This window comes from Uranotaenia lowii, chromosome 2 (genome assembly GCF_029784155.1).
Source record: "Uranotaenia lowii strain MFRU-FL chromosome 2, ASM2978415v1, whole genome shotgun sequence".
Taxonomy (NCBI): Eukaryota; Metazoa; Arthropoda; class Insecta; order Diptera; family Culicidae; genus Uranotaenia; species Uranotaenia lowii.
Window position 1 is genome coordinate 153,391,050 of NC_073692.1, and position 16,038 is coordinate 153,407,087.

Genomic DNA, 16,038 nt, shown 5'->3' on the forward strand with positions numbered 1-16,038 from the left:
AATGTTTTTCGTAAAAACCATGGTCGGTACAGATTGTTCTTTTAAATAGTGTAAAATTTTCTCATTTCACCAACATTTTTATTTAAAGATTAATTGCAAAAAAAGAGAATAATTAGCTCACATCATACTTGATTCAAATTCCAAATTCCAAATCTTTGAAGCCGTTTTTTCTCAGCAGGAGCAATACATTTTAATCCTATTTCACTGCTACAACCAGCTAAACGCCTGAGGTTATTTAAATAATATCAGCAGAATTCGATAAAACGAGCGCCTTAAGATAGGCAGCTTTATTCATGTTACACTCTCATGGTATTATTCGTTTTAGCTTTTAAAACAAGAAATTTTTGACCGACAGAAACTTTCGCAGATTTGAATATCCCATTAAAAAAATTAAAAAGGGGAACTTACGTACAAGTATCGCAAAAAGCTATCACAATAGCCAGCCGATCACCTGAGGAACTAACTCCGAACGAGTCCAAGATTCCAACATCCTGTAGACAGGTTAAAATTCGGATGTGATTCAGAACTGCGACGATATTCACTTAAGGGGTTCAACGAGTCGTCTCCATCGCTGATGGCACAGGCAATCTGAAAGGATATTATAAGTCAATTAAGAATTTCTTGAAATAATGAAAAGTCACACTAGCCTAGATTCAAAAACCATTCACAGGTTTTCCGTTGACTGAGTCCCGGTCTAAGACTGATTCTGTCACTTCGATGATGAACGATTTCACGCCGCCTTGCCGATCTGCAGGTAGTCATGGAGCTACTGGTAACTTTTGGCTGGATTGCATTTCTGCGAATTAGCCAACCAACTCGGATACCATGCTCGAATGATGTTATCATAGTAAAAGGCATACAGTGTCTGTTTTTCGGGGGACCAGATCATCAAGAACAATGTGATGAGTTAACCTTGGATGGCTCCAGCTCTTCAATTATATCCAAATCAAATTGATCTTAATGCATGGACCATAAGCAACACATAGCCCGTAGCGGTTTGACGAAAAACACGGAGTTGATGGCCTCAATGTGCTGCAATGTTAACTGAAGCTGGCCGTTATACCAACAACACAAAAAAAGCTATGTAGTCCCTGTTACCGGATGTTTACAACGAAAATCAGGCCTGATAACCATTGTGGCCAAGATATTCGGTGTTTAGCTTGCAGTTGGCAGAGTTCCAGACCTTGGCAGTACGTTTTCAATCCAGCTAATACTACGATGGAATAACGTTGTTGTTTGGCGGAAACGTACCAAGCAGGCCCCTTGGTATGATCTTCCAAACGAGGAGTAAATCTTCCAACAGCTAAATCCCGTAGCCCAGCGTCTTGTCTAACGAGCCGGAAAAAGCGTAGTTGGAGCGTCTGGAAAAAGCAATACATAGCTGATTAATTGTGAGCGTCGACACTTCTGGGGGAATTCGTACTGGACGTACCTCACGGATCAATACTTGTCCTCGCTGACTTCCGCTGAATTTCGGTGCTAATGAGCCTACGAAAATGAATTAAATGAACAGGTAAAATTGTTAAGTTAAAATGGTTTTCCAAAAAAACTTTCCCTAATTACATACCTGGTTCGTAATTACAGTATCGATCAAAACGACATATATAAGACAATAAATTAAAACATTTAGCTAAAACTATAATGACCGCAAAACCTTATAGAAACTGGCCGGAAACAATCTCAAAACAGACGGAAGGATCACTTTTTCTTCTCCGTGAATTGCTGCAGCGGCTGATTCTTCTTGTTTGTAAATAAAACTGAATTTGTTTTCTTTTTGGCGCTCGAATTGGCTCGGTAACGTGGAATATATGTCTCATAATACATTTGGCATAGGGAACATGGTAACTCATTTGATTTTTTTTATAAAAACGGTATTCCGGTTAATTTAGATTTAAAAAGACTTTTTCTCAAACGGAGAAGTTATTGTTCCTGTATAATTGCATGGTATAAATGCGAGTCTCAACTCTTTCATGCTTAGTGTTATTTTAAAACAACACCAGCAAATTGAGATTATAGTTGCTCGTTAATCGCACGCTTTTCAACCGGACACGCTCAGTAATCGGAGGTTTTTTGAAGCTGAGTCCAAAACCAGTTTCACTCAATAATTGTAAATTTTGTTTAGATAAAAAAATCAAGTTTATTTTTCAAATATTTTACTAATCAAACGATTTTTGTCATCGAAGGTTTTTTTCTACTGGGCTGTATTATCAGGAAATACTGTTGTTGTCCAATATTTTTAAATCAAATGTTTGTAGCTCTTTATAATTCCGTTGTCTAAAATTGTAATGAAAAACAGTGTTTTGAGTCAAAACTTTTGATAAAGATAATGTTTCTGTTAAGAAAAACACTCTGTAATCAGAAATAAATAAACAATTAGAAAAATTATTTTTAAAATTTTATGAGCTAAAACTTTTTTTAGACTCAAAATACCAGCTATGAAATGTTCAAGTTGTGTTATTTGAATTTCAATGATATTATTGTTATAAAAATCAGTAATTGCTATACCCATTTAAAAATACATTTAAAACCAGTAAAGGGTTAAGACGTCATTCATCAGGTAAGTGGTATCAAAAACAGGCGCCTACCAAACCATAAATGTTTTAAATTTAATGAAGACCTCTTCAATATTATCGTTCCACATTACGCAATTCAGGCTTTAGATTAAATTAAAAACAAAACTCTGAATTTCGATGTTTTCCCGTTTAGATTTTTTCGTTCTTTATGTTAGAAAATTGGTGAATCAAACCGGTTGAGAATAGCAGTTTTAATTGTTTAAAATGAACGATCGGATTTAAAAATAAAAGAAATACCTATTCGTTTCCTAATACATTTTTTTTACTAAGATTTGAGTAAAAGATGCATTGTTGATTCATAAACATGAAGAAAACGCATTACAAAAAGTTAAGGATAGCTTATTGCAGCCTAGTATAGCTATCAATTTTATTTTTATGTGGAAATGAATAAATAAATTCAGATTTGTTTTTTTTTTTAAATCAAAAGATACCCCAATAGTGCTTTATTTTGCTGTTGATGTAACCCAATTTTAACAGTAAATTATGCTAACATTTTGGTCTCAGCTTCGTATTTTATATTTGAAATGAACAACTGAATTTTGCCTCAAATTAAATTTTAAACCTAATTTTGCTTCCTGTTTGCTGTTGATACCTGAATGTGGTGTCAGCTTGCTTTCAGCTAGAATTATGTGACACCTTAATTATGACCAATTTTGCTCTCACTCAAAATTTCACAGCAAAAGATGCTATCACTTTGCTGTTGACACCTTATTATGGTCTAAGCTTGCTGTCAATTTAGGCATCAAAGTCTGCTCGGGATATGTTTGTAAATAAGATTTAATATTTGTATTAATTGAAGCTCCTAATAGGAATTTAGAAACAACAGAAAATATTTCTATTAATAAAAATGAATAGAAGAAAACTGTTTTTGAATACAAATATTAAGATTCACGAACATTAAGATCACCGCTGGATGTAATTTTTCTGGGTTTCTTTTGTCGATTTTGTTCGGTGATGTTTTGGAATAAAAAGAAACTTTAAGCTACTTGAATCGCTGAGCCTTTTTTTGATACCAAATTTGTGGTCTTAGCTTGTGCACAAACTCATACTTTTTTCCAAATTTCTCTAATTTTTATATGAAACACCTGGCATCCCTGGTCCCCGTTTTTCGTAAACACTTCTGTAAGCTGTCAAATATTTCTTATACACGCTAGAAATTATCAAACCATTTATGTTTCAAAAATAACCATTTTTGACCTTTTTCCGGGAAATGCCATTTTATGAGTTCTCAATGAGAAGTCATAAAATGACTTTTCGGGGAGAAGTTCGAATATGGTTATTTTTTAAACATAAGGGCGTTCAGCTGAGAAGTTAGGAAATGGTTATTTTCAATCCGTAATTCAAAGAGCAATATTGCGGGATTGAACGTATTACAAAACTATCGGCAAAATTAAGGAAAACACGGTTTTCAAATATGTAGTTCGTTTTATTTCTTGTATTGCTGTGCTTATATAGTATTTCCCATATAAATTTTATTTATGATTTTTGAGCACAAGAATTGAGCGGAAGCTGGAAAATTATAATACTGCAAGACTGCAACCTAGCATTAGGCTAAAACCAAGGCCGAAACATCCGGTAGCTTTCAAAGCAATGAAATAGTGATTTCTTCCCACGATCCCTACCGAATTAAAATGAAAAACTAACCTAACTTCGGTGCCGGACACCACCGGAAGTGGTGAACTCATACCCATATGCTTTGGGGACATTTTGTAGATCCGAAGACGGCCAAAATATCACTGCCACCAGCAGACTGTTCGTTCACGGGGGGTTGAGTGGTTAATTAATGACCGGCGGGTGATGTTTTCCAAGCAGTCCAGCCCGTTCTAGCTCCATCAGGATGGTGAAAAAACGGTGGAGTATCTCGCAATTCCTCACCGCGATGATAGAAATTCTAAAACAAAAATTCTTCATCAACCTTTTATCCTTGGAAAGTCTACATTTAAAATTATTTAAAGAAATTTTAAAACTTACCAGGAGCGTATTCCGGGTTATCTTTTTCGTGATATTCCACTTATCCAAATTTACGAGGACCGCTTCCAGATTGTGCGAAGACGATGCTTTTCCAACTTTCGTTCGCTGTGGGCTGTGGCTGTAGAAGATGAACCGGTAGCAAGCGGCTCCTTCAACTTGATGATGATTCTGCAGATGGTGTTCCATTTTGGAATTTCAAAAGTGGTCGTCTAATCGGTGTCCTGAAATTATTATTTTTTGTTAAATGTTAGGTTGGAATATTTATATGGCGATAATTTATATTAAATTGATTACCTTTTGTGATTATCAACACATTCGATGTGTTCCGTAAATACTAGGACCGATTTAATGGAGAACTCGATTAAGTTCGACGGAATAAAGGATTTTCTTCAAAACGCGTTTGTCACACACATCAATTATTTCAAAATGGCTACGATAGAAACACCAAATTTTTCAAACATTTTGTGGTTAATGCTCGAGAACTTATAAAATGGTTAAAATTTAAAAATGAAAAATTCTTGAAAAATAACCATATTGGTAGTTTTTGGGCTTAAGCCAGAAAATGGTTATTTTTAATCCTAAATGGTTTAATCAAAACGAGCGTGTAAGGCAGAACGTGCGATTTGAAATATGAGGTAACCTCACTCAAGAGACCTTGTTGAGGGGTTCCAGCTCGAGGGGTCTTTTGTTCATGAGATCAGTGTTACCAGGTCGACGGATGGAGCACTTTTACGGATCTACGGATCGATGTTCGAAATCCACGGATTTCAAGCATTTCCTACGAATTTTCTATGGATTATTAAACATTTTAGGGCATTATACGGGTTAACAAAAATAATTATGATTGTAAGTTATAACTGTATATTATCGATAGAATGATAGACTATCACCTTTGAACTAACTGACGACCAAAAAAAGGTCATCAAGTTTAATTTTGCCAGAATCAGTACATTTTTCGTTTTTTGTCTAATCTACGAATTTGAGCGGTTTTCAATCTGGCAACGATGCCTGAAATCGAAGTCGAGTAAAAAGAGTAGAAGTAATAATTATATTAGAGTAATATATTGGAGAAAATATGAACTCTCCTTAGTATGCGCGTGCATTTAGGAACACTTCCCCCTAATGTGATTCTAATTTTTTCAATCTGCTTTTTCCTGAATTTAAAAAAAAAAGTGGTACATACTCTAGAATGTTAAGCTTCACAGCACTTTTAGCGTTTTTCATAAGTGTTAACAAAATTTAAATAAGTAAGCGGTTTAATTTCCGACGCTAGCTTTCCATTAGACGATGCCTATCGTGACTTTTCATAAGCTTCAAATAATTAGGTTTTTTTTCTTGGGATCATACAGATTTAAATTTGAGAAAAAAACTGAAGTATCTATGAAAACTTCTTAAGAAAAGAATTTTGATAAATTTTTTTTTAAGAAACAAAAAACACTTTCGAAGGAACAGAATAATGATCTTATTTTTGGTTTTTTTCTTTCAGGTAAGCAAACGAATATGGCGACCAGTGAATGCAAGTATAATGAGAAAAATAATAAATGAAAAATATAAATTCTAATTAAATAAACAGGAGATAAGCTGTCAAAATTGAGAAAGTTCTTGAAATGAACTACTTTAATGAGAAGAACCTTTGAATTCCATGAAGGTTAATGATTTAATACTTGAATGATAGCGGAAACTGCCATGCCGTTGCGGACAGTGGAATCTCACATCTTTGAGGATGGATTAAGCCTTTCAATTAGAAGTGAAGTTTCTCTGAAACCCAGGGCCGAATTAAGCCATCGGGAGGTCCGGGGCAATTTTTCACAGAGGGTCCCTATGCATCAATTTAAACATACAAAGAAACTGTAAAGAGTTCGTTATATTGTCGTCAAATAACCATTATGTTTGATACCGTCAATCAATAATCAGGTATTTCCTGAGATGGACGATGATCTAATTTTGCATTGTTTTTTTGTTTTGAAAAAATATAGCATTACAGTTGATTTCCATTTTGAACACTGAAGACTAGATTTGTTCAATGATTTTTCCCAAAAAATTTTTTTTTTTTCTTAAAATTAAAAACTCGTTCTCAATTAAAATTTCATGTTTTCCATCTGTTTCGAATACGATGAATCTAGAAAAATTCATATCTACTTAGAAAAAAAAAAAAACGTTATTGAGACACATGTCGTTTGATTTCCATTTGATTTAGGCTTCAATCTGACTTAGGTAACGCGCGGTCATTGAACATGCTTAATTTTTGTTAGGCAGCGGACCATCCTATGAGTAAAATTTTGTGAACTATGAGCTCGATCAACTAACCGAAAATGAAAAAGCTGATTAGAGCTGTTAAATGCAAAATTCCATACAAAATTTATTTATTAAGTCTATCACCACCCGAAAATCTCAAGATTAGGCTAATTTACTGACAGATATGAAGATTTTTTTCATTAAATTCTCAATCACTTGGTGTGAGTTTCATCGAAAGCAGAATGAATATTTCCCTCATGACAATAGGGAAGTAACATTAAGATTTCAGACCAATAATCTCAAAAAAATTCAACAGAATTAAAATCAAATTCCATGGAGATGCAATACAATACAATACAAAATAAAAACCTAAAATCAAATTTTATTCAGACACGCAATTTAAGGTATCATATTAAAATCGTACTTTCAAATTACACATGAAATTCAACCCAAAATTGAGAATCGAAGTTACAGTCAGAAGAAAGTAGGAATGGAAAAATGTCTAATTCTAATGCAAATGGTCATTTCACCTTCATATCTTTAAAACACAACAAAATCGTGTTCATGTAATGTGTTGAAATTTTTATTAAGAAGCAAACAAAAGTTACCTTCAAAAAAAAAATCAGAATGAGAGCAGCAGCCTTTTTTATACTTTTTATTTTGAGAGGGATAACCTTTAGCTTTCACCCTCTTCGTTTTTAAGAATTTACATGATACTTATTTTAGATTTCATCGTACAATGCACATCTTTTCAAGTATGTCACTAGTTTCTCTTCACTCTCTTTTTCGTTTTGAAGTATGGTTGCCAGTTCCTCTGATGGTAGTAAATCATTTCTTTGTAGCGAATATTTTCTGCACTCTTATAATAAATGCTTCACGGCAGCAGCCTGTGGCCTAAAAATATAACTAAAAAAATACATCAGAATTATAAGTATGAAATTTAAGCTTTATCAGTTGGAAAAAAATCAATTAGAATTTCATATCTAAGATTTAAACTCGAAAAAAAATTCAATTGCGGAACTCAGTTTCGTCGATTGATCCTATTTAATCAACTATAGTTCCCTTTTTTAAATTAAAATGGGTGTAGAGTGAATAAATCAACGCAAATTTCAATAATGATCGAAAACGTAACAATAATTTTGCATTCTTAATACTCATTCTTTTGCATATAGAGTAAGCATTTCAGATTGCCTGGTATGATTAATTTTATTCCCAACAAAGCCCGAGAAAAATACGGTTTAAAAGTATTTGAAACATATTTCTTCACTTTTTCAAATTTCTGCAAATTTTCTTTAAAATACTGATAATTTCTGATTTTTTTTAATTGTTTAATTTTTATTTTAATTGACAAATCTAAGAAAAAGTGAATCTTTTCTCCGTAAAAGTCGTTACATTCATTATTCCCTGCAAAGTCCTGGAATATATTCCTTATTCAATAAATAAGAGAAAGTGATGTACCTTTTATTTATTGTAGGGTCTGCATTTCAGATTTCCCGGATTAATTTAAACATCCGGGGTTTCAAAGTATAGTGGGCAAATAAAGCAAATTAAGGTCTAAATTAGGCTCAATTTTTCTGTGCTTGTTTTACCTAATTGTTTTTTTTTTTATAGTATCAAAAAAGGTTTGAACGCTGCGTGAAAGAGATTTCAACGTGTTTCGATAAACGTGTTTTGACGAACGTATTTCGATAAAAAAAAATTAAAATTTTAGGGGTTTGAGTTACTTCTTTGAAGTTTATTTTTTCGAATTTTCATCGAGTTCTGCTAAGATTTTTCTGGATTTTATGTAGAAAAATTCGAGATCAAATGCTCAGATATTGCCAGATATTGTAAAAATTTATTCAGCAAGAAATTTGCAGCAGAAACACTGCAATGTTTACTCTCAAGGCCCCCTTATCTGTTATTTCAAACATTTTAATTCCGATTTTCATTTTCTTTCCTAGTTTTCTAGAACTTAAAGCAGTATGATTAAAATAACGTTTAAATTTTTAATTTCCCTCGGGAGGCCTTTCTAAGTCCCTGGGCAATTGCCTCCATTCCCCCCTCTCCACCATAATACGGCCTTGTTGAGACCCCTTTCAAACCTTCGCGTTCTTCATGATCGAATCAATTTTTTTATTTGGGAACATAATTTCTGATTCGTTAAATTCAGTTCAGATTTTATACTTTTTCCAACTTCCAAAGTCAAAATTTAAATATAATTGCAATACTTGTGAAGAAATTCAGGGGCAGAACAATAAAAATAAAATTGGTAACTCAGCCAAAAACAAATTTCATTACTTAGTCTAATAAAGCATCAATAATGGCAATACAGTCATTATTAAATCAATTTTCTCATAAACTTTAAGAGCAAGTTGTTGCGCTTTCAGTTGAATCATTTTTTTTTAAATCATGTAAATCTGAAACATTTGGAACCGAAGGGTCGGTTTGAACTTCGAAATCGTTCAATTTTCAAAATCTTCATTTTCATACAGAAAGTGGCCATTCATTCAAAGTCCATTTTGACTTTGGGAAATCAATTATAAAGTCCCTGGAGGAATATCATGACACATTGATCATAGGACTCTTAGTACTGTATTTTCTAGAGCTGTTCTTGTTAAAGCTTTATAAAACTAAAACTAATTGCATTTGCTATATTTTGATGATGCAATGAATAAAACTAAAATTTGTAACATGGTTCAATATCAAAGCGTAGTACTGGAATAGTGTTTGACCACATTTGAATGGAAACTGAAGCGAAATATTTTTCCACTGAAGTACATTGAAGAATCCACAGTTAATCTGGGGCAGCTCCCTGTGGTCACATCTAACAACTTGACCATCACCAGCATACTCCAAGACTCCAAGCATTCAGGACCAACATCTATTTCGAAATTCGATCACGAACTCACCCAATGATGATTATGATGATGCCCCTCGAATTAGCTTTCGCCCGAAAATCTGGAGAAATATTCTTCGTTTTTTTTTCTGAACCAAAACCCAGTCAACAGATGGCGCATTCTTGGTTGGCTTGCTGCCTGTCTGGGTCAAAGGAAGGTAGCTGACTGGAATCACGTCCCAATTTTAACCGCTAGATGCTCTTCTCTCAAAATGAAAAAAAAAAACAATTCTTACGGGATGGGGGACGGGTTTTTGTGTGGATAGGTTTATTTGAGAATGTTGCCTTCGCGCGTTTTGTGCCACAAAGCACAATTTACTTACACATCGGGGAAAGGAGAAAGGACGGGATGTTGGGAAAGCTGCTGCTACCCGACAGAAAATACAAAGTGGATACAATTGTTCATTTTTTTCGACTGTGTGTTTGTACGACATCTCGTCGGTCGAGAATACACAATTGGTCTTTCCTTGAGCGTATGCAGGTCACCAGTATCTACCCTGAAAAGACGCATGGTTTTGGGGCCAACAAATTTTGTACCGAAGGAGGAGGCAGGATCTGTGTCAGATTCGCGTACCCACAACAGCGATACATCCGACGATGTTCTCTTTTTTGGCAGACTCCCCGACGTTGCTGTATTCCTACATCCAACAGCAAGCACAGCTCAACAGTCACAGTGACGAAAATCAAATTACTTATGTCTGCACTTGTTGGTTGGTTTGGCTTTGCTGGTTTCTCCTAACAGTTCGTTCTATTTGAGGCATTCTGCCGACATCTTGGCGGGATGTCTAGTAGGTGTAGGTACCTATCTCGAATTGAGTCACGTAGGACTTACACCGCCGCCGCCGTCAGACGAATTTGCTTTCATGCGGGAAACTGAGAATGACGAAATTTATCATTACACGAACTACGCTGCTAGGAGTAATCTTGGGGTTAATTTATTCTCTTCAACGCGAGAACAGTCCTTCTCAGTGGGGTTGTGAAAATTTAAAAAATATGTATTGTGTGGAAGAAAATTTAAACAGCCTATTTGTCAGTTGCTGAGTTTGATACTTTTGATAACGTTTTTTAAGAAAAAAATAAACCGTAGAGAGAGTATTTTAGGATTTAAAAAAGGTTGTAGCATGATAGTTGATTAAACAGCCATTAATGAGTGCTTCTTAACGACCTCATGATAAACAAATAATAAAAACTTTATAACTTTAAAGAGGCTTTTGTTAAGTGCCAGCTCACGAGCATTGCTTTATGCAATTCAGCATTTTACTAATTGGGTGTTGTTGACGGACATTCCATCGATCTCCAATTAAAATTTCCTTTTTGAATGGGTTGAAGATAAGCAAGGTTTTCATGGCAACAAACGAAAACGACAGAGAGCTACATCAGACAAAAAAAAACATTAACCATAAAGCTCATAATAAGATGACTTTCGAAGAGTGAATACACTTTAGACCAGTTGTGACTTTTTTCACCAGGATCCTGACGACATGGACATGTCGCTAAAACCGGAAAGATGTCCAGAACATATTGCGGGGGAGCAACCCACACAACTCACCGGAAGCGCGACATCCTGTAACTGTTTTTTTTTTTCGTTCAATCAAAATGAAGCAAGCTAGTTCCCCTAGCACAGCTCAGTTACATTTGACGTTTTAGAGAAAGATTTAAAAGATAATTCGTTTCAATTTGGCCATGTTACTGATACGAATGAAAGCGTTATGATTTTTTTTTAAAAATCATCCGAGACGAATACTTTTAGTGTAATTTTCTCAAAAGGGTTTTTCTGCTCTTGTTCACCTTTCGGTCTAAAGAGGATCACATTAGTTGACATTGTAAACATTTATGTTTCTAATTATGAAATATGTATAACAAATAAATCGTTTGTTCCAACTAGTATCGGACCGCTTAAAATTCCCAATTTCTCAATGAGGAAATGAAGTACTAAATTGGTAAAAAAAATTTGATGGCAAGGTTTTTTATCAAACTTTGAGAGAAAAACACAACATTTACAAAAACAATTTCGTAACATACCGGTCACTTTCACCACTTCGGCATATCAGAGGATGTTTTGATTGATTTGTCACTCTTTTTCAATTTACACTTGTCGATTACCCCCAATTGTGGAAAGGTTGGGGTACATTAAACCTTGATTTTTTTTAAATATATCACAAATGTAGTGACAACCTGAAGACCTTGTCAATTATTCCATTCATGATTGCTCCAGTTATGAAACCAAATATGGCATGGGAGGGTATTTGAAGTCAAGGAATGTTTCCATGAATATTTGAAACCCCTCCTTTCTTCCAGTGAGAAGATAGGAAGGGGGAGGGAGGCTATCCTTACAATTTTTTACATTACTCGAGAACTAATTAAGCTAATGCATCCCAATTTGGCTTGGTAGCGTATTTGAGCACGAGGAATGTTTCAATGAATATTTTATTCTATAGCCTCCTTCAAGAGGGATGATAGGACGGAGAGAGGGGGGCTCCTTTACAATTTTTCGCATAACTCGAGAACTAATCAAGCAAGTGGAATCAAATTTGGCGTGAGAGTGGATTTGGAAACGAGAATTGGTTATATGCTTATTTGAGACGTCTTTTTCCTTCAATTGGGGATACAATCAAGGAAGGGGGGGCACCCATAGAATTGTTTTGCATTAGAGAAGTTATCTAACAAAGAAGCTAGATATGACATATGAACAATCATGCAATCGAGCAAAAGGAACAGAATTTGGCATGGAAGTGTATTTGAATACACGGAATGTTTTTATGATTATTTGAAACTTATTCCTCCTCTCAGTTAGGGGATAGGTGGGAGGGATTGGCTCCAATACAAATTTAATGGCATAAATCGAGAATTAATAAAGCAAACGAAACCAAATTTGGCATGAGAGGGTTTTTGGGCACAAGAAACGTTTCTCCGGTAATTTAAGAGTCCTCCTTCCACTCAGTGGAACAATAAAAAGTAGGAAGGGAGTCACACATAATTTTTTTTAAATATCTTGAAAACCAATCGAGAAAATTGAACCAAATTTTCATGGGAGCATATTTGTGTATAGAAAATGTTTCCATGATGATTTGAGACCCACTGCTACTGCCAGAAGGAAGATAAGGAGTGGAGAGAGAGTCACCCATTTTTCGAATAACTTGAGCATCTATCGAGAATGGAACCATATGAAGCATGGGATCGTATTTTTATACAATCTATGTTTTTCTGTTTCATATCAACATTAAAGAAGGGTGGCTCCTTTAGGTAGAAATCCTATTTTTTTTCTCTTTGAGACCCCTCACAATTTTGATGCCAATTCGATAATTAATCGAATAAATGAGACCAAATTTGGCATGGTAGCAGTATCAAATGGAACCAAACGTGGCCCGTGATATTTTTTGTAACGAAACATGTTTCTATGATTATTTGAGACCCTCTCTACATTGGAAAGGGACATAGAGGATTCCGTATAATAAAATAAATTTTATATGAGTAATGAACTGATAGATAAAAAAAAACTATAGTCATAAAAAGGGTTAAAACAATGATGAAAAAACAATTTTAATAAAATTTTAAAACAGCAAAATAGTGGCAGTTTTATTTTGAAGGAACTTTTTAATGTTTTTGGAATTCAATTTAAAATGTTGTGCTCATGAATGAGAAGTTAAATAAGACCGTTCAAAAATTACGTGACGCAATATTTGGTGTTTTTTTAAATCCCCTAACAAACATTTAAGAGGGTTTATCGCAAGGACAACAAATATACCAGATGAAACGATTGTATTTAACTTACCAAAATCGCATATAGCTACAAAAGTGAGGACGATATATCCACAAAGACATGATTCCAACGGTTCGATTCCTCCACAAAAAGGAAAATAAACGATTCTAGGTAGCATCGTATCGTTGCTGTGTACCTGCAGGAACATTTTTACATTATTTATTTTTTCCTTACCTGTTTTTCCATCAGCACTTTTCAGTGCTAAAATTATTTTCATTTTCTTTTATTCATATTTTCTCTTTTCTTTCCAGCATGGGGAAGTCATCGGCCGGCTCAAGAGCTGGTAGAAAGCGAATTGCCTAAACTAATTCAGGTCCATCGCCCAAAAAAGTTGAAATTTCCAATTCATTCGATGTCCTTCATAACATCGGTGATGAGGAAATATTCATATTTAATTCTGATAAGAGTACTAAGAAACCTTCTTCTTCTTATACTCTTAAAAACGAAAAGGTTCCACCAATTACGGTCACGATTCCTGACTTCAATGCCTTTCGAAAAGAAATCGTCACTTCCGTCAAGGATGTGAAGATTTCTTTTCAGATCGGTCGAAGGGGAACTGCTCGTATTTTGGCGGAATCTTTTAATGATTTTCAAAAAATTTTAAATTATTTGAATAATAAAAAACATCAATTTTTTACTTACGACACTAGAAGTGATCGTCCTTTTAAAGTTGTACTTCGTGGTCTCACCGGCGATCAGACACCGGATGAGATCACAACTGAATTAAATTCTTTGTTAGGTTTTTCTCCAATTCAAGTAATTCAAATGAGGAAAAGAACCAACACGAATAATATCAGTAGTGTTGGTTTTGCTCCTGAGCTTTATTTGATCCATTTTAAAAAAGATCAAGTTAATAATTTGCAAATTCTTGAAAAGGCTCGTCTTATGTTTCATTGTCGAGTCAAATTCGAACCTTTTCGAAAATCTTCAACCAATTTCCTTCAAAACATTACGCAATGTCGTCGTTGTCAAGCTTTTTGTCACGGCACTAAAAATTGTAGAATGAATGCCAGATGCATGCTTTGCGGCTCATTCGATCATGAAAAATCTAAATGCCTTTTTGGTGGTGATAAGCCACAAACAGAATTTTTCAAGTGTGCAAATTGCGCAGGTAATCATTCCTCGAATTCGCTAGACTGTCCCATCAGGGCAAAAATTATTGCTTCTAGGAAAAATCCCAAAGTTTCCAGAAAAGTTTCTTCTCCTCCTTCCTCTTTTTCGTCTTCACACGTCGGGCCGGCAAACAACCTGCCTGTTCGCGGTCAGCCTCGGCCTACATTTTTAATGTTACCTGGGCTGATTCTGCGCCCCAGACTCGTTGTTTATCGTTCTCAGAGGTGGTTGAAAATGGGTTTCCCTCTTCAGGTTTAACTAATAAAAATGGGAAAAAACCAAGTCTCAACGTTCATGCGAAGGCTTGGGAAAATCCCCGAAATTCAAATACTTGTTCTTCTCCTTCATTTTCTGATCCTAACAATTTTGTTGATTTGGGTGAGATTACTGAGGAAAAGTTAAAATTTTTGCATCAAAATTTAATGGAAATGATGCAACTTATGTTGAAAGCAAATTCAATGTTTGAAGCTTTCCAAACTTCTTTTAATTATGCTAACAAAATTATTATGACTTTACGATTCCCTCATGGATACAAATAGATGTTTAAATATTATGAATTGGAACGCTAGATCTTTGCTGGCTAACCAAGACGAGTTCTTTTTATTTTTGAAAACTCAAAACATACATATTGCTGCCATCACTGAAACTTTTTTAAAGCCGGACAATAACTTGAAAAGCAATGCTTTCTTTAAAATTTTGCGAAATGATCGACTTGATCGACAAGGTGGGGATGTAGCTATTGTCATCAATAGTCGTCTCAAATTTAGACTTCTTCCTTCTTTCAATACCAAAGTCTTAGAAACAATTGGAATTGAATTAGAAACGTCTATGGGGAAAATTATAATTATTGCCGCATATTTGCCTTTTCAATGCAGCGGTGAACAGAAAAATTTTTTGAAGGGAGATTTACAAAAACTCACCAGAAACAAATCTAAATTTTTTATTATTGGTGACTTTAATGCAAAACACCGATCTTGGAATAATATTTCATCAAATTCTAATGGGAATATTTTATTTAATGACTGCTCTGCAGGTTATTATACTGTTGAATATCCTAATGGGCATACTTGTTTCTCTTCGATTAGAAATCCTTCCACAATTGATTTGGTTCTAACGGATTTAGGCGAGCATTGTAGTCAATTAGTTACTCATGCGGACCTCGATTCAGACCACCTTCCAGTAACTTTTTCTTTATCCCAAAGTCCCATTGAAAACCCTTTAAAATCAACTTTTAACTTTCAAAAAGCTGACTGGGAGCGATATAGGAATTTTATTGAACGTAATTTAGATGTAAACGTTCCACTGAATTCAATTGAAGATATTAATTTGGCTGTAGAAAATTTGACAACTTCAATAGTCAATGCTAAAGCCGCTTCAATACCCAAAGTTAAACATAAATTTAATCAACCTTTAATTGATGATGATCTTCAGTTTTTGATACGACTGAAAAACATTCGTCGACGCCAATATCAACGTACTAGGGATCCTTATTTGAAATTTATTTATTG

At 34.5% G+C, this 16,038-nt stretch overlaps 1 protein-coding gene and 1 long non-coding RNA gene across 6 annotated transcripts in view; one reads left to right on the forward strand and one right to left on the reverse strand.

Moving 5' to 3' along the window:
- LOC129741633 (receptor-type tyrosine-protein phosphatase kappa) overlaps nucleotides 1-16,038 on the forward strand; it is a 480,680-nt gene that overhangs the window by 181,633 nt on the left and 283,009 nt on the right. The window lies entirely within an intron of this gene.
- LOC129741634 (uncharacterized) lies at nucleotides 4,088-5,021 on the reverse strand. The gene is made up of 3 exons (XR_008736463.1): nucleotides 4,839-5,021; nucleotides 4,545-4,765; nucleotides 4,088-4,464 (listed from the first exon to the last, which is right to left on the reverse strand). It is a non-coding gene; the product is annotated as an uncharacterized LOC129741634 (long non-coding RNA).